The following is a 19,570-nucleotide window of genomic DNA, read 5'->3' as shown; positions in this document are numbered from 1 at the left end:
GGAACTTGTGAGACCCAGCGAGCACCAAGAATGTCGTCAACTTGTAGAACTAGGTGAGGAATGCCTTTGAAGGTGCTTGTGGGGGTCTATGATGTGTGTTTCGAGCTCGCTACGGCACTCCATGAGAGAGGGGAAGGCCCTTCAAGGATAAATTGAGGGAGTGGGAGGTGGCTTTAACTCCAGGGTACTCCATTAGGACTCTATGAGGAAGGTGAAGTGCACAAACAAGCATTGTAACAAGCTGTCATCTTGCAAACGTCCAGGTGTTCCTTTCTCGACCTCGACCCGCCGGGCCTTGCGCCTACATAATATAACTATTCTCTTTCGCTCGCCGAGCTCTCTTGCAATCTATTCTCTTTTCTAGCAAAGTGCCTTCTTGCAAGCAAAGGTGGTGGTTTGACTGAGAGGATCCCGGAGCCAATCGTAGGTGATTAGGACAAAGTTGGGAAATGCACTCGTAGAGATAAGTTGTAACCAATATACCTGGGCGTGTACCTGTATCGTGACAAGGACGCAACGTGAATCACAAAAGCGAGATGCAGTACAACAAGAAGGGCGGGCAGGAAGCATTGTGTTGCGATCGAAAAAGCAAAAGGGCCTTGGCCTCGTTCACGGCCTGAACGAGGTAACGAGCAGAGAAAGTGGCCCGAGTGACAGGGAGCTTGTGTTGGGAGTGGCATTTGAACCCACGCCCTTTCGGACCAGAACCTTAATCTGGCGCCTTAGACCAACTCGGCCATCCCAACACGATGCTCCGAAGGCGTCTCAGCTTATGCCAAGCCATGATGGATCCGCAGAGCACTCGAACACCCTCAAACATGCAGTGCCTAAACCAGCAGAGAATGCTGCGGCCCTCGCAATCTCATAGCATTTGAAGCTCCAAGAAATAACACTCGAGCCGAGAGCGAGGAGGGACTCTATCATCCTACGAGGTCCGAAACTCGGCTCTCTCACTACCTCGCTAAACAAAACACTCTCCCGCATCCACGCTGGGATGGTGGTGTGCTCCAAGGTCTTATCCGGGGCTCTCTCTCCCCATGCCTTTTACGACGATGCTCCATTGTGTGGGTTCACCCTCTTTATCCACGCATCAAGGTGGGGATAAAATGAGGCAGTGGCCACCCAAACTATAAGCCTAGACTTTGTTTAGTTTCCTTGTATTTTCTCTGATTCTCCTTATTATCTAAACGGTGGAAGGTGGGGAAGCATGGGTTGCGGGATTGCAGAGTTGGCAGGATCACATCTAACCAGATGTGCTCATGTTCATTAAGTTATAATCATGTGTTGCGGGATTGCAGAGTTGGCAGGGTCACATCTAACCATATGTGCTCATGTTCATTAAGTTATTATCATGTGACAGCGCAACATTCCTCAGGTAGTAGGAGTTGGGATGGGCTCGAGAAGGTGAGGGAGAGGATAAATCCTGAATACAAGTCCTTTGGATTAGGTTTCCTTTAGCATCTTGGTAGGTGTGACTAGGATAATCGTAGAGTGATGTCATGATACCTGCAACATATGCTAGGCTTTTATATGGATTCTAGTGATAGCTCGACCCTATGCTCTCACGCTATTGCTACTTTCATCCTAACATGGACACATGGCACTAGTTCTCGGACTTTGCGATGATGCTTGCCCCCTACCGGAACAATGTGTTATTTCCATCTGGTTGAGCATCGATATCAAGAATCGTAGTATCCTTCCTTAGACGACTCACCATCGACTTCTGCTAGACTTTCATCTTTGTCTAGGAGACCATAGTTGCATATGAGATTTATGTCATGCATCTTTGTCTGCTTCCATTTGTGAGCTTCTAAGAGTTCTTCTAAGGGCTTTAGAATCATTGTTGGATTTCTTTCCAATTCAAGGCCTCTACTGAGCTCCAAATTGCAGGTTAGCACTCGCAAATTCATGCTAGGAGTTTTCCCATTATATGCACTGATGCGTACCGTCGTACGTAAAGGTACTGAGGATAGGAGCTTATTTGAGGTCCGATCCATGTTGACACGTTAAGGTCCACATGAGCTGGCATCCATTATACACCGATCCATGTTGACATGTTAAGGTCCACATGAGCTGGCATCCAATGGATGACTTGATGATCTGGTCGAACTTTCCTCGCATGTGTGTTTAGGTGACTAGCATGGAGGATGCGCCAATGATTCTATAGCTAGACTATATCTACGTAGTCCACTCTTAGTTATAGCACATTTATTATACTATCTCATCTGTCCTTAGCGGGTTCACACTTAGTAATCACACGTACACATACTGTAGTACTTTCTTTCTTAGTTTTTTATTATTTTATAGACTATCTTTTTGTGTGGAAGAAGAAGAAGAAGAATACTAATAATATTTAAGCCTTACTTCTCTACGTACTCAATTCTCCATTGTGTATGTATGCTCTTGCTTGCTTCACTTGTCTCGCCTCTTGTATGTCTACATGGTATCAATGCCATCCTCCAACTACATAGAGCTCAATCAAAAGCATGGAATGGGTAAGAAGCTTCTTCCCTCTTATTTGTTTTGCCTTGGAATGTAGTCCCAGGAAGCTCGTAAGGCTAGCAAGGATGGAACCTCTAATTGCAATAAAACTTGAGATGCATGAAGATTTTTGCTATTTGAGGTCATTTTGGCCTCCATCTTGGCCCTACAAGTTGGTTGAAAGAAATTTTTGGGTATACTATAGACTCAGCTATGTTTGCTATCTAAGGGTATAGAGCTTACAGATTTTGAATCTATAAGATCTCAGTTGTTTGCTAGATTGTAGATATAAAGGACATCTATATACATATTACAAATTGCATCTAACATTGTATAATTTAGTGATAAATATTGTGTGTATTAGTTTTAGTGCACCTAGTATTAGCTTGGTTGTTGCTGATTGTAAATTTTGTATTGTCTTGTCAAAATGTCTAACCATTTAACCAGATTTTTCTTGAGAATCTTGACAAAAATAATTATCATTCTTCAAAATTTAGGATGATAAATTGAAAAGTAAAAGTGTTTAGAAGAAGGAGATATGGTAGTAGCACGTAAAGTCCCTATATGCTTATTGTATTACAAAGAATAGATGAATGTAACAAGCGGGATACACACTGACTAGGGTTTAGACACCCTGTCATACTGACCGGGGTATTTAAGGTGTAAGAGCCCTAGATTAGGGTAACCAGTTTTATTATCAAGATCATACTCTTCACCTTCATCTCCAGCTTCCATGGCTTCCTCCTTCCTTCTCTCCTCTTTTCTCTCTTTCTTTCTCTTCTCCTGGTCTTCTTCCTTCTTCTTCTTGCTCACTCTCTCTCTCTCCAGCTCTTCTTCTCTCTCCTCTCAGCTTCTTTCATTACAACTGGTATCAGAGCTTCAGGCTTTGGTCCTTTTCTCCTTTTCCCTTTTCTTCCTTCTCAAATCCCTAGTTACTCAGCTTACAAGTACATGTATAGCAAGAAGGACTACAGTTAACTTCAGCTTTTTGGAGCAAGCAGGAGCTATGGCTGGAGACTCAAATATATCTGGAGGTAAAACGGTTAAAACAGCAGGTCGTCACTTCTGTTCATGCAAATTTTAAGGGTTCTAGGCCAAGTTTAGGGTCCCAGGAGTTGGAAGAGGGCAAAACCTCAGTTACTTTTTGCTTCAATTCCCTTTCTCTCTCCTCCCAGGTAAGCTACCATAGCCATACAGTAGAGAGAACTTCTCTTTCTCCCTGGAGCAGCCATGGGAGGGCAAAACTGAAGCCCCAAGAGCCTTCCCCACTTTCCCCTGACCACAGGCCATACCCTTGAGAAGGGTCACAGGTCAAGAGAGACCCCAGGGAACAGCCCGCAATTTGCGGCGCATTTTGCGCTCTTGTTCCTTGCTCCTCCTGCCTCCCCCCTCTGCCCTAGCCTTCCTTCCCTGCTACCCTCTGCCATTCCAGGCCCTAAATTAGCACACTGACCTCCTCCTCCTTGATACTCTTACTCTCGAGATTCAGCCCACAAGGTGGACAGCATTTGGACTGTTTGGAACAGTTTGGGGCAGTCGTGGATTCTTCAAGCTAAACCATCTCTGACCCTGAGAGCTCATACCCCACAAGCCCTTCATCCTGTGAATGATTTCTTTTGCCCGGATGAAGATGTTGAATTCAACATGCATGGGAGCTTTGTGGGCAGCCGTGAAAGCTTCACTTGAAGCTTCCCATTATTGAAGCTCAAGCTCGGAAACAAGCACGGGAGCCTTCTTCATCAGCAGGAGCATTCGAATGCTAAAGTATTCTTCCATGAATGCCCAACCAACAACCAGACTTGATCAATGGAGCAATCGGGCACCATGATGACTTATGCTTCAACGGTTTTTCCAAGCATTAAAGAGGTATGCCAATCTGATCTTAATCTCCTAATTTAGCCACTTGCTGAGCTTAATCCATTGTTGGAGAGATTCGAGATTGCATAGGTTTAATAATTCAATCCTCTTCGTATGCATGCATCATACCTCTTCCTGAAATTTATTGTAATGGCTGACATTAACCCCCATTTGGTCTTGTGATCTTGGATAAGTCCCAAATGAATAATATCCATTGTAAATTGGGTAAGTAGTAGCTAGTGAGTCATTGGACTGCCAAGGTAACCCCTACCCCAACCTTTGTCATTCCTTGTATCTCATGAAAAGGCCAAATGTCTTCTTTCCAATGCATTTCATGCTAATTGCCTAATAAAAATGTCTACCATGTATACTCCGGCTGAGGAAAAAGGCCGATGCTAGGCGAGGTGGTAAGACAAAAGAGAGGTGACCCTCCCTTACCACTTAAGACCCTGAAGGGGTGCACAACCCGGCCCGAGGGAAACTTTGCCCACCTCCCGGTGATCCAAAGCCCGATACTTGTATGCAGGTGTAGGTACTCCCATGAGCTCCACTCCCCTATCCCAATGATCCCTCTTGGATACCCCACAATGCTAATGGCACCCATGGTATGACACTTGAAGTACATGCAGTCAAAGGAGATGTATGGCAGTGAATGTACTTATGCATTAATGGCAGAGCTGATGGGTATGCAATGATGCTCAAGATTATGTTCAATATGCTCAAGATGCTATTGATGTGGCTGATCAAGCCCCTTGAACTATGCTCTATCCATGTAAGACCTTGGTACTAAGGGATAGGCAGTGTTTTTTGTCACAGTCCTACAGGACTATCACAAAGATCCCATTGCAAAAATTTATGTTCTAAATCTGGGGGTGAACCCTATAGCTCACCTTGAAGAGGGCTTTGTCCCCTCCGGCTTGAATCAAACATCTCCCCAATCAAAGCTACGTTGTGAAAGTTATGCCCATTTTTGTGCACTAGGGTCACTATGGACAGGATGCAGACCGCAGGCACAATAAACCCATTACAAAAAATTTTGATCATTTTTTATCACAAAGGTAGCTCGTCTCGAAGAGGACATTGTCTCCTCTAACTTGAGCCCAAAATCTCTTAAATCAGAGTTTCCTCTTTCCTACAAAGAGTTACGCCTCTTTTACTGACAACAGGTCCTGTGGACTGCATCCAAATGGCTGGCCAAAAAGACAAAAGCAAGGCCCAAGAGGAACTCCTGAGGGAGATTAGAGACTCCCAGAACTCCATGAATGAGGAACCAAGCTCGGTGCAAGATTACCATGGTGACATACAGGAGGAAATGCTTGAAACAGACCCGTATACCATTCTCAATCACACCCTCTGCCAACATGAGCTCCGTCATATGGAACGACACAATGATATGGTCACCAACCACCGCCAAATGATGTCCAAGTTTGATGAAGCGATTGAGATCGAAGACTCAATAGACCTTGGAGCAACTCACTGCTCTTGTTGCTCAATTAGCGACCACTTCATCCTAAGAGAAGACCAATGACTCCAGGCATGAGTCCAGACGTCCTCCACATCAGGAACCGTCACATGGTCCACAGAGTATACTTGGCATTAAGGGAATTTTCCCTTCTACCTATGAGATCAGGGAACCCTCTCATACGCATGATGAGCACCTATTGAATTCCCCTGTCCACCATGCCGGTAACATCCATTTGAGGCCTTCTCCCATCTTGGGTCGGATTTCACCCGCTCTACCTAGGAGCCCCCATGCACCCCATATGAATCAGCCCCATCAAGGACAATATGTACAAATGGCCAGCCTGGCAATCATGGACAGTATGGTTATAATGGACAACATGGGCTTAATGCACCCCAAGGGATGTATGGACAGCAAGGCATGTATGGCCGCCATGGGCTGCATGGATAGCAAGGATTTCATGGGCAGCATGACCCCTATGATCTATGTGACAAGGTCATCCTAACAAAGTACAATGGGCAATCCCCCTCACCATTTGACTTGGAGGAATGGACGTCCAAGTTGGAGTCCTACTTCAACATCTACCCCCACCTTGAGAAAAAGGGGAATAGGAGGACAATGGGAAAAAGAGCCTAGGCTGCGGTCGGCCATGTAAAAAAGGGGATAAGGGGATGACTGCCCAAAACAGATTTTGGGTTTTGTATATAAAGTTGAAAAGTGAATGAGAAGCTCATTCTTGTGTGTGGCCAAAAGTGGCTCTCTCTTCTTCTTCTTCTTATTCTTCTTCTTCTTCTTCTTCTTCTTCTTGCTTGCTTGCTTGAGCTTGTGCTTGTGCTTGAGAGAGGGAGTGTGAGAGTGTGAGAGAGTGAGTGTGAGAGAGTGAGTGTGTGAGGGTGAGGGACCGGGGAGGAGAAGCTCTCCATATTCTCCTCTCTTCTTCTCTTCTCTTCTCTTCTCTTCTCTTCTCTTCTCTTCTCTTCTCTTCTCTTCTCTTCTCTTCTCTTGCTCGCGGCAATGGATCTTGGAGCATGGAGCTTGGGGATGGAGCTTGCTTGAAGCTTGCACTTGGATCGTGGAGCTACTGGAGTGCGCAGGAGAGGTAACTCAATCGGCATGGATGTAAGCTCACTACACTCATGGATAGGTAGCGCATCGACTATGTGAGAGGTAGCCATTAGTGCTTGGCTTGGAACGCTTAAAGCAGTAAGTGGTCTGTGGGTCTTAGCAATTGAGCGAGAGCTCCCACATTTTGATTCCATTTTGCTGGGACCAACGGATTCAAGCCTTGAGCGCTTATGCGCTTCAAATCGAGCATTGAAGTAGGATTTTCCCCGAACCGGTGCTTGAGGTAAATAGATAGGAACCGAGTGAGTTTGAAGAGGTATTCAATCTCCTTAGCAAGTAAATTTTTGTTGTTTTGGACTTGGGAAAGCATGATGGAGTAGTGTAGGTATTTCCCTTATGATTTTTTCTTGCATTTAGGAAGGATAGGAGCAAAACATTGGAGCACACAGTAGGGTTTTCTGTTGCTGTATAACAGGCTGAAACAGGGAAAAGAAGAGTAAAAAATAAAATTTTGGGTTAAATGTTAGTAAGGGAAGCAAGACTAAGGTGAGTACATGCCTGGCAAGGTAATAAGGGGCCAAGAGTGGCAAGAAAGGCCACATTTTGCATTGCAGGGTTTCATGAGAGCTGGAGAGAGGGAGAGAGCTTCATTGTGTGGACCTGCTTCGATCTGGTCATCTAGGAGCTATTTGCCTAGCCCAGGTAATTCCGCACCTTTCTCTACATGAGTAGATTAGATCTGGAGGTGCTCAATAGGTAGGAAGGCCTTGATCGCTCGATGCGACGAATTCTTGAAAGTCAAATGAAAAAACGTGTCACATCCATCCCATCCGAGTGACGGCGATTCTGGGCCGAGTCCCAGAATCAACCCTCGCACCACTCGGTCATTCGACCCTTTCCCATTCGGCCCACTCGACCAACTACACTCGGACGCCTTTCACTCGGCCTATCCAAGTGAAGTACTCGGACCACTTGATACTCGACCCACCTGACTCGACCACTCGGCCCTCGGATAACCACATTCGGATTGGCCGAATTTGATATTTGGACCAGTTACATTCGGCCCATTTTCATTCAACCATCAGCCATTCGAACGGGCCGAATCGGGCATTCGGCTCCTACAATTCAGACCTGTTAGGTCGAATTTTTTTTTTTTCAAATTTTAACCTGTAGACCCTAAAAATAACCGAGAGACTATATAGAGCCAAAACCACATCATAGATCTATTACTAGGCTGAAATCTAGAGCAAGTAGTCTAAAACTTGGCTGTAAACGGTCCTTCAAATCGCGCATGGCATTTACAATAACGGCCTTGCGGGCCGGGGGGGACCCCCCTCCTCCCGGACCCCCGCAGAGAGGGCTCTGTTCCCTCCACACCTCCCCAAGTAGGTTGGAGAGAAAACACGCACCATGATAGGTCCTCTAAATTAGATCCTAGTGTAGTAATGGCTCTACACAAGCATGGATTCTCACTTGCAAAGGAGCAACCAAAAGCCCATACCCGAACAAAGACAACAAAGACCCTAGAACCTCAATGGGCCAATCTAGCCAACAAGGGCAAAAAGGCCACACTGCAAAAACACGTATGTGTTGCATTCAAACTACGTCTAGTCAAAGCGGAAATCAACAACATCAAGCTACAACTGCGAGGATGACTAGATATGACAGTCCTGACGATAGATGCACCCTGAGTAGCACTACACTGACGATCCAAGACATCAATGGCGAATCCACATCTGATCATGAAATTGGGGACTCAAGGGCATTTGTCAGAAGGCTTAAATTTATAGGCCAAGACCCGGAAGATGAAGACATAGTACCACCTGCTTATCTTAGGGTCAAACTCAGTGCAAAAAGAGAGCACACTGTCAATGCCCTCATTGATGAAGGAGCTGATTTTAATATCTTGACCTATGATGCATGGACCCTACTAAGCCAACCAGAGCTCACACCAACTAATGCAACTCTTAGTCCTTATGGGGGACACTCACAAGCACTTATAGGAAAGTGTAAAATCCTTGTATTTATTGAAACAGAAAGCTTGCCTATCCTCTTCCATGTTCCTCCAAATGGTGCTAATTGTGGAAAAGAAACCCTCCTAGGAAGGCCCTTCAAAAGGGTGACAAAGTGTGAGGTTGATTACGTAGCACAGAGGATACACTTGACACTATCGGGTGTGAGGATAGTCACAACCTTTAGCAAGGGTGACCTCAACGAACCTCAAGGGAAAGGCAAGGAAGGTGCTGACATAACAGGCAAGCCTAGTAATGAGAGCAAGGACCTGTTGAAAGAGTTGATACAAGCACACGTTGAACAACGAGAACCAGTGAGTGAGGCCATGCTTGAAATGAGAAGGTCATGAGGCAATGCCAAGGACGGGCTTTGGACTTACAAATATCGTAGAAGACCACAAAAGAATCCCAAGCCTTATAGACGAAGGTATCGATGGAGAGCCAGCACAATGCCGCGATAGATACCCAAAGCGTTGCTACATACTCAAGGATATTACGCAGGTAACCGATGGATTTGGGTACCAAAGCCCCCTGCTAAACCACCTCTATCAGCTGAAGGCCAGGACTTATCAAGAGCAAAGAAGCACAAGAGGAAACCTAATCGAAAAGACAAGTCTCGAGTCACAAACATTGGAGTGATGGAGCCCCTTACGATTGACATCAAGAAACCAAACACGACTACTCGAAGGGTAGATCCTCAGCCTAGCATGATTAACAAGCGGATATCAAATGTACGTCGAGTGTGCACAAAAGCCGCTAGTGCTCAAGAAGCCTTTGACTTCCCAAGAGGATAATGAGCACCATAGGCACAATGCTGCTCATAAGAAGGCTGATTGCTCAACAAAGCAAATGGCACAATTGTCTAACAGTCACGAGCAAATCTTTCAGCCAGTGCCAATTCCACCTAAGAGTCCCAAATCTCCTACACTCTCTTTCCCTAAACGGACACAGGAAGCATAACAACAGTTGTCAAGTGCAGTTGCTCAATCCCAACCCCTATTTGCATCTAAGCTTCCAAATGTCCAAGAGGTGGGACATGATACCACCCGTAGCTCTCGGCCCAAGGATATGCATGTGCAACCTAATGTGACTATATCAATTGATGCTCGATCTACACAAGTGAATGCTCAAAGGGCAAAAAAGGACACAACCACTTCCGATCAGCATCAGGTATTGACATCGCAATCCACCAATAGTAGCCAGTCCACTGAACTAGTTGCTACCACTTCCAATTAGGGATCACAGCAGTCACAGCCCTTGGCCGTGACAATGCCCCTTGCGGAACATGTCCTTAGCCATTCACCTGTGGAGGAGGTGTCCCAACCAACATCCTTGACAACTCCAGCACTTCTAAAGCACCTAAAGCCTAGGCTTGAGGAGATAAATAGAGGGGAATAAGCTGAAGAGCTAGACTCTCAAAAAAAAAGAGGCAGTTGTACCCCTCACAACCTAGCAAGGCTGTTCAGCAGGCCACAGCTATGTCCCATGAGGACACACTAGAGAAAGAGAATGTTGAGGCCCAACCAAGCCCATCAACGATTGACCTAGTTCAGGGTCCTGAGTCCTTAAAGGAGACACTGCAATTGCCCAAGAAAAAGAGGACAAAACAACGGAAACAACGGTAGTTGCAAGTGGTGGTAGACACCAATAAGATCGAGACCAAGAGCACTGAAGAGCTGAGGAATAAAACATCAAGCCCATCCACCAATGAACCCATTGCCTTCTCTCCTAACGGCGGTGAAACCTCATATGCATCCATGTGTTCTGATAAGTCAGAGCAACCATTACCATCAACGGTTACTTGCAACACTCAATCCACTGACAACAAAACTCGCATTGACCAAGTAAGAGTGGATACAACACTGTCACAACAGGGTGACAAGACTATACCGGTCACATCCAAGGAGAACCATGACACGATAGCAAAAAGGCCTCAGGAGAACCATGGAAACCCCGAGAGTGTAAGCACTCCTAGCGTTGACTAATCTTGCTCATCTAGGCCTAAGCCCCCAACTATGTTAAAGCCTAGGGAAATTCCTAGAACCTTGCATGAGATAGCAATCGAGCAAGCCCTCATTGAACATAGAAGTGTCGCAGAATGCTTAACTGAGTTGGATGCTAAGCTCAAAGTGTTCACACGTGTCTATGTCCTTACAGACATGGGCGCATTGCCTAAGGAGCAGCTTGAAGAATACTTGCCATTTCCCCTATGATGGGAAGAGCAAGAACATCTTGACGAGCACTATGGCAAGCTCCTGCATGAACGCATGCGACTCACCTCTGATGAGGAAGCCAACAAACTGCGCTTAACCGTAACATTCAATGATATTCTCTGCCAACTAAATCTCTTAGAAATAGAGCAACTAAAGCAACAATTAGAGGGTCGAAGTCAATTTGAAAAACGTTGGTTTGAAAACCGCATTTCAATGGCCGAACTAGGAGCCCAAATTATGACGGTCTCAGAGAAGTGATTGGCCAAATGGCGGTCTCAAAGAGACCCAATCTATGTGGCGTCAACTTCCTTTCGAGTACTGACTGCCATTTGGGATATGGACTTAGCCGGAACTAGCCAAGAGAACTCTCTAGCTGATAAGGTTCTCACTGAGGAGGAGCTACACATTGCAAGTAGACTCAGACAAGGTACCATGATACTTGATGTTGCAAAATGCATGATGTTATTAAGAAGGCTACCACGTGTACTGGATGCGTGTGCCACACTCTAGTACAATCCTGAGTTCTACAATTGGTTTTTATCCTCGCAATGTGACATGGGCACATAAATGTGTACATAAATAAACAATGAGTTTTGTGACCTTGTATAGATAGTATCAACACATACAAGCAATGATAGTCAAGCGTAAGGAGAAGAGTTGGGTTTGACAAGCTAAGCTCCTCAGGTCCTCCTCTCACCACACGTCTAGAAGTATGTGACCATTCCCGCCTCTAGGTGGAGCGCATGCAACCCTCATTACCACCACATAGAAAGCCCTGACCAACACCTCTAAGGGTGTAGACGGGGTGTCGTCCCCTTTTATACACCTTTCCCCTTTTCGGTATGTCCTTCCGGGGACGAGCCTTGCTCTACTCCATCACGACCAGTCCGCACGACTTAGCATAAGCCAAGATCTGCTAATGGCTAGAATATGCCCCGCAGTCAAAGCAAAGCGAATATCATCATGAGGGCTGCCCCTCTGCAACAACCACTGCATGACTCACCTCACCCCACTCCTCCCCATATACACTTGATAATCCATTGTTTAATCCCTTCCATGCAAATAATTCTACCCTGCCTCAAAGCCTAACCTTGATTCACATTTTGCAAGTTCCCCTATAGTAGCCGTCATGGAGCACCTAGTGCAGCTGGCTTGCAAGGACACTATCCACCGTCGAAGGGAGCATGCGGCACAAGCTCCTCCGCCAGAATGCTATGTGCCTATCCTTAATAGATATGCAAAGAAACGAGGCCCCAAGCGACACCGCTCCGGATGCAGGTCAAAGACTTCCCAGGCTAGGAGAACAAAGGCTCAAGGGCATGCCCGGGGGTGGCAACCCCTGCCGTGTAGGTCCTCCCCAAACACTTGGGCACCAGGTGCTCAAAAGAAGATAGGGAAGTTTTAAAAAAGAAGGAATTTGATGAGATATTTAAAAGCATTCTTGAAATAGTAGTGGCCAGGGACAACACCGTTTGGGTCCCAACCTATATCTTCCCTTCCCAGTCTAAAAGGAGCCCACCATCGGTACAACCCTAGTCGTCTAATCACCCAAATTCACCCCGCCTCATACGAATGGAATAGGCCCTATGATTGTATAAGCTGCTTGCCAAGTGCTGCCTAGCCATGACTTTTTGTCTCTAGATGGTTAAATGGGGACGGGTTCCCTAACTATGCAAACCTTCCATATCTACGTTTAATATATTTCACACCTTTAGCAAAAGAAAAAGATAATCAAGCATAGGTGATAGGTATCTAAGTCAACACCATGGAATTCAGATAAGTGATGTCTCTTTACATCGCACCTGTTCATTATAGTTGAAGTATATGACATGCATGTATTCTCTGGAGTTGTCATGTGGATATAGGAAGACACAAGTCTCTATATAAAAGCGTTCAATGTCCAAGATGCCTCAAGACCACCAACCCCACAAAGAGCCATCACAAAAAAAGCAACAAAAATACCAGGAACAAAGAGCCTCGATGGAAGCCACATTGCCGAAAGTGAGAATCACCCTTACAAACTGCCCACATCACATGGCCCAAAGCATAATCATTGGCTACACTCTCTTTCTAGGTCAAGCTCTACATTTGGCTCACGGCAGTTGTTACCTCAATTGTACGGACATCACGTATCGCAAAGAGGACTGCAAAATCTCAAGTGTATCTCCCCATCTCAACAACTGTTTCTCTAGCAACGAGGCTAGGGCACAATCATCGCTGTAATATCCATTTCCTGAGCCTTCAAATCTTGATGTTTCCCAACCCATTGAAAGACTGATAGCCTCAACATATTGCAATGGTTTTACTCATGTAAGTCCAAACAAAAAAGAAAATAAAAGAGAGAAAATAAAAGAAAAGAAGCACCCACGATAACAGCACAACACCTAGGGTCCTCAAATTAGGTACGCCCAGTGACCTTGGTTAGCTGGCTCCGTCCCTAGTCCCCTATCCCTTTAGCATCACCCAAAATTTTTCAGGGCACATCGAGGGCAGGACATACCTAGGGAGCTTGTCTCGCCTATGGTTAGACCTGTCACCCTAACTATTTGCACGATTCCCTCTTGCACTCTACCTTAATACCATTGCAATCGATCATGGTAAGCACCGCGCGAATGGCCATGAAAAGTACACCGTACTCATCGAGCAAGTCCAATAGCTACCAGCTACCAAAAGTGTGGTGTCCCTGTGTTCAATTATGTTGTGTCGTGCTGTCACAATGCAAAGGATGTCTCATACTCCTTCCTGTTTACTTCTCCTCAACATGGATAACTTTGCTTCATCACATGTTGTTATAATGAATCAAAACCGCGGTCTTCTAACTACGTAATATCTAGGTATGCATGAGTACTCACATAATATCTACACCAAATATATGCACAGTATGGGTCATTGGTTGTTTCTAGTCTATCAATAAGGACGAGTGTGTTTGTTTTGAACATGTACTAATTTAGAAAATTGGATGACTGCTATGTAATTGAATATAATTATATTCACAAAAATGGTACTTGGTTCTTATGTGACTTGCCACTTAGCAAAAAAGTGGCTTTAAAAGTTAAAATGTGAGCTAGGTGGGAAAGGGTTATGCTCAGTAGAAGGGCATTAAATTTGATGAGAGCTTTACTCCCTCTTGTCATATGACAACAATTTGTTGCATGGGTCTAATGCATACATAGTCGGGCATTTAGTTTAAGCATTGTGATTGAGGTATTGCTTTGTGTCAAAAAAAGTGTATCAAGATATTGTTGCAAAGATTTGGTATTGTGAGAATTGCAAGCCTCTTGCAACTCCCATAGAGATTACGATGATGAGTGCCATGGGACTTGCACTCGTCTAGGAAGGGGGTAATGTTAACCCTCAGACGAACAAGGTGGAAAATTCGAAAAATCTAAAGCAGAAGACAAAGGCCAAGGCAAAAGTAAACGAAAGACGAAGGTGCGCCAAGAAAAATATGGAAACACAAGAAATGCAAAAAATTCCTAAATAAAGGAAAAAGGCGCACAAGAAAAAGCGCAAGTCAATACTTTTGTAAAAGAGCGCAAGCGCATCATGATTTAATTTAAAGAGCGCCGGGCTCTCACCCGTGCAATTTGTAAAGGTACTCAAATCTGGTATTGTATAAAGTAGCTTGTGCAAATGGTAACTACTATGTTGGATAGCTATACTTATATCTAATGTGGTACTATGATATACCAAATTTGATTGTGGTAAAATACAGAATATGTCCAATTTGGCACTATGGTGTGGTGGACCAAATTGAGTTCCAAGTTTTGTACTATGGTTTATGAATAGTTTTTTTAGTATTTTTAAATTTATATTTAAATTATACTTATATTTTTTAACTTTTTTAATTACTTTATAATATTTTATTATTTATTAATATTTTATTTTTCTTTATTTTTAATTAATTAATTATTAAAATAAAAATAAAAAATGTAAAGTGTTAAAAATTAAATATTCATTTTCATTTTTCTCCCTCTAAAAGAATTTTTCAATGCCATTCCATTTGCTATGAAAATTAATGAATTTACTCGAAAATCACTTATATGCCATGACGTGCTTGTCATCTCATGTGCATACTCATGCTATTGACACCTCCAATAACGCACTTAATAGAGCTCCACAATGCTCCAACATTGCCTCATGATCATCCCTCTTCACATCACTTCCATCTCTCACCCTCATGCTCTCATTCCCCCTTCTCTCATAAGAATTGACATTATGTGTGTGGGAAGGGATGAGAGAGAAATAGTAAATTTCTACAATGAGAGAGAGAGAGAGACTAAATATTTTGATTTCTCATTTCTTTAAAACAGCCCACATAAATGGTATCATGGCAAAGAGAAAGGAGAGTAGGCTCTAAATATATGATCAAAAGTGCCAAATGATAAAGATTTGGGAGGAGATCATCACAAGGAGCCCACGAAGGTTTTTTCATCTTCTACATGTTTTTTTCATTTCTTCTTTTTTTCATAATGAGAAGACAAACTTTAAAAAAGTACCCCTTTGAACCCTACTAGAAGTGTCCCTTCAAAGTGGGCATGTCCTCATGATTTTGGGGCCTTTTTTGGCCAAAAACATGTTCCTCTTTCATGTTTCCACATAAATTAAGGACTGGTGCCTCGAACGCACAAAAATGATGAGCAACTGATGGTTGGACTCTTCTACACTCCTTGTAGACTTAGCTTAGTAGCGCTTGGCTATGCCTCTAGCTTTAAAATGTTTCATGTCTTGTGTCTTGAACACTTTGCACGAATGGCCACTTTGAAGCTTTAAATCTTCAATTTTCACTAAAAATGCCTTACAGATCAACCAAAAATGCTCTAAAATCCCACAAAGTGCACCTCTAAATTGGCCTCTCACATAGTCAATATCTCTCAATGTAACATTTAACTTTTAGAGGACTAAAAAGATAAAATATTCATCTTTTTGTATACACTACAACATGACTATGGGAATCTTCCATATTTAATATGTAGACCATTATATATAGCCACAAAGTTAGCCAATTACCTACATGCATGAATCTGGATACCTACTTACCTAACAAAACTAAATATTTGGGGCTACAAACAGTATCTCAAATGGATCCTCGATATTCACTCGACATACAAAGATATATCAATTGTTCTACAGCATTATATGGAATAGTCTTGGACTATGAGTGTAATACTAGACAATCAAACACCACAAAGATGTACTATTGGGAGTATAGAGCAGTACTCAATGTAGCTCACTCTCTCATATTGTATGTATTGACAGATCAAAGCTATTTGAGCTACTTAATATTAGTCTTGGATTTAAGGACTAGCCCATCACTTGTACTTTTGACAACCATTGTTACCCTTTTGTTCTAAATAAACATTTTTAGTATTATTTTTTCCTCTACACAATTTTATTAGTGCTATTACATTGTCGAAAGTACTTCTTAATAGTAGTATTAGTACTTTTGTGATTGCACTATTGGGTACAATTGTCTAACCTTTCTTGTTTCTCACTAAAATTCTACAAAATAAATTAATATTTTGCTAGTTAATACTTTTGAACAATAGAATATCACCAAGTATGGATTATCGAAATCAATATCAAGATTATTTAATATTCTTAGACCTAAGTTTTCTTTGGGCTTGAAATTATCACATGTAATGTACTATCCATCCCTACTAACTTCCTTTTTGAGAAAAGATTGAGTCTTAAACCTAATATTCTTTTGCTTACAACTTTAGCAATGGTTTTCTTACAACTACTAGCAATCATTCGGTCATTGCAAGTAAGAATAGTCTAATTGATTTTTAAATCGCATTCTATGTATGGACTTAGTTCCATCACAAAAGGGGAAGCTCCTTTACAATATTTCCCTCTTAGGCAACTACTTTGTTGTCCATTTACTTAGCCCTAAGGCATCCATAAGGATCCTCAAACCTCAAGTAATTATCCTATGATATCTTATTATTGGTCAATACAATGAAATTTATTATACAAAAAATATAACTCCTAAATACAATATGGGCACCTTTGAGTCAGCGCAGTAGGAACATCATTTGCTCATGTGATCTCTTGTAGCCCTAATGCTCCTTCACATTGGGAGTTGTTTATACTCATGAATTATCTCACATGCACTCCTTGCTTAGCTCCTTGCTCAATCCTTGAAGCACTCCCATGCATGTATAATTTTCAAAGGGAGATTTGATAAGATTAAGGGGAATTTCTAGCTAAGGTGACTTGCTTAGGTGAATATGGATAGGAAACTTTTGAGATTATACTAGAGTGTTGAAACTATGGATTTTTTAATCTTGGATAGCTTTAAGTAATAGGGTTTGGCAATGAGTATGGCTTAGCTTGAAGGCATTCCAAGCAAGAATTTTTACTTGACTCTTTGGATAACAAGGTAAGAGCTAGAATATGAGTAGAATAGAAGGTTGATAAGAGGATCTCCCTATGAATAATGAGATGGTGAATCAAATATGAGTGAGGAAAAAGGATCTTGTGAAGATGATAAGAACAAGAGGAGAATAACCCAATTGGGAATATTGATTTATGGATCTCCAATTCATGCACGTCAACATCATATTTTCCTCTCTCTCTCTCTCTCTCTCTCTCTCTCTCTCTCTCTCTCTCTCTCTCTCTCTCTCTCTCTCTCTCTCTCTCTCTCTCTCTCTCTCTCTCTCTCTCTCTCTCTCTCTCTCTCTCTCTCTCTCTCTCTCTCTCTCTCTCTCTCTCTCTCTCTCTCTCTCTCTCTCTCTCTCTCTCTCTCTCTCTCTCTCTCTCTCTCTCTCTCTCATCATGATAGTCTAGACTCCCTCTTCCTTGAAGATCATTTCACTAGTCTAGCTCCTTCCCCAATTTTTCCTCAAGATACATGGCAGTCTTGTCTAATGCTTATACTCATTATCTTCTCCTCTTTCTCAACTTTCTTGATCAATGTGAGATGATAGTGACTGCTCATGGACCTGTTGATGGTGATGGGGATGAATAGAAGTAGAAAACAATCAATTTTTAAACATTTTCAATTAACTTTTTGTATTTTTCTTTATTAAGTTTTTATTATTATATCTAACCCTAATTCCCATGCACAAACTCACAGACGTGTATATGAGCTTTTATACTTAATTAAAATTCCAATTCTTGTTATCATTGCATCTTTTTAAGATAATGATTAATACCTGCATTGATATATAGCTGGAGTCCACCCACTTGAGTTATGGGATATCTATCTAATCATCTTTCTACTTTGCATGTTCACACTATGTACCACTTCTATATTATTTATGTTGTACTCTCTCTTATTCTCGGTAGAATATTATAGTGGAGAAGAAGAAAAAAACATACTAGGATTTTCAGCTTTCTATCTTATGTGCATTCTCTATGTGTTGTGTGTCTTGCAAGAGCTTAAGCTCCCTCTCTCCCACATATTTTCATGATCCATAATGCTCTAAGTTGTAAGGCCCCAATTATGAGGAGAAGCCATGTGTGAGCTCAATTGGGTCTTATGGTATATGGGAGTACAAAACAAAGATGCAACAATGCTAAGATGTGACAATCAGAGTTGCATCGTCATTACCAAAAATCTAGTGTTTCATGCACAAACCAAACACATTGGAATCTATTATGACTTGCATGATCTGATCAAGGATGGGATACTAGAACTTGTCTACTGTCCAACAACAAAGAAAAATGGGCCAGATATCTTCACCAAAGCCCTTACAAAGGATTTGCTTCAAGTTTATCTTTACAAACTTGGCATTGGGCTGAGGATGTAGTTCACTTGCGAGTGGACATTAAGGGGGGTGTTAGATATACTCAATGCCCCACCCTCATAATATGCTACCAATGATTCACAATGCTCTAAGTTGTAAGGCCCCCATTATGAGGAGAAGCCACATGTGAGCTTGGGCATTGATTCGTTCATGACTTCTATGTTGAATTAGATCTATGTGTCTAGATGAAAAAAAGGTAACCTTTGTGAATCTAGCCTTTGGGTTAGATAGAGTAGTTATATTTGTAGCAACTCAAGGTACAATGCATTGAGTTGCAGTGTGTAGGAGTTATCAAGGACCCTTATTTTGGGGTTCGAGGGCTATGAAAGTGGCCCCTAGCTTGGGGATCTCAGGGGGGGCAATATCCCCCCTGATAGGGGTCTAGGGGCAACACCCTCAGCACGACGGTAAAGGGAATATTAATTGGTCAACTAGGAAAGGTTCATAATATGGTCAAATAAAACAACCAGATTATCTTCCTAGGCTATAAAAGAAAGACCCATTCCAAGCCATCATCGATCTATCTTTCACCCAATCAGATTTCTTCTAGCTATTCTTAAGCTTTGCATTATCATCTATCTAAAAAAGTTAGCGTGTTGTAGAAACATGAATTTCTTGTATGAATTTCTAAATCCACCTTTAATATTCTATAAGATTATGAAATACAAAATCTAATATGAAAGTTATCCTTTAATTTCTTGTGTTTGGAATCTAATACGAAATGTG

At 42.6% G+C, this 19,570-nt stretch overlaps 1 non-coding gene across 1 annotated transcript; it reads right to left on the bottom strand.

Moving 5' to 3' along the window:
* Positions 1-665: 665 nt before the first annotated feature.
* TRNAL-AAG (transfer RNA leucine (anticodon AAG)) lies at positions 666-746 on the bottom strand. Its single transcript has one exon. It is a non-coding gene; the product is annotated as a tRNA-Leu (tRNA).
* Positions 747-19,570: the final 18,824 nt, after the last annotated feature.

This window comes from Lygodium microphyllum, chromosome 16, assembly GCF_053477565.2.
Source record: "Lygodium microphyllum isolate KBCC chromosome 16, Lygodium_microphyllum_v1.1.10, whole genome shotgun sequence".
Classification (NCBI taxonomy): Eukaryota; Viridiplantae; Streptophyta; class Polypodiopsida; order Schizaeales; family Lygodiaceae; genus Lygodium; species Lygodium microphyllum.
This window is presented reverse-complemented; position numbering and strand designations above follow the sequence as displayed.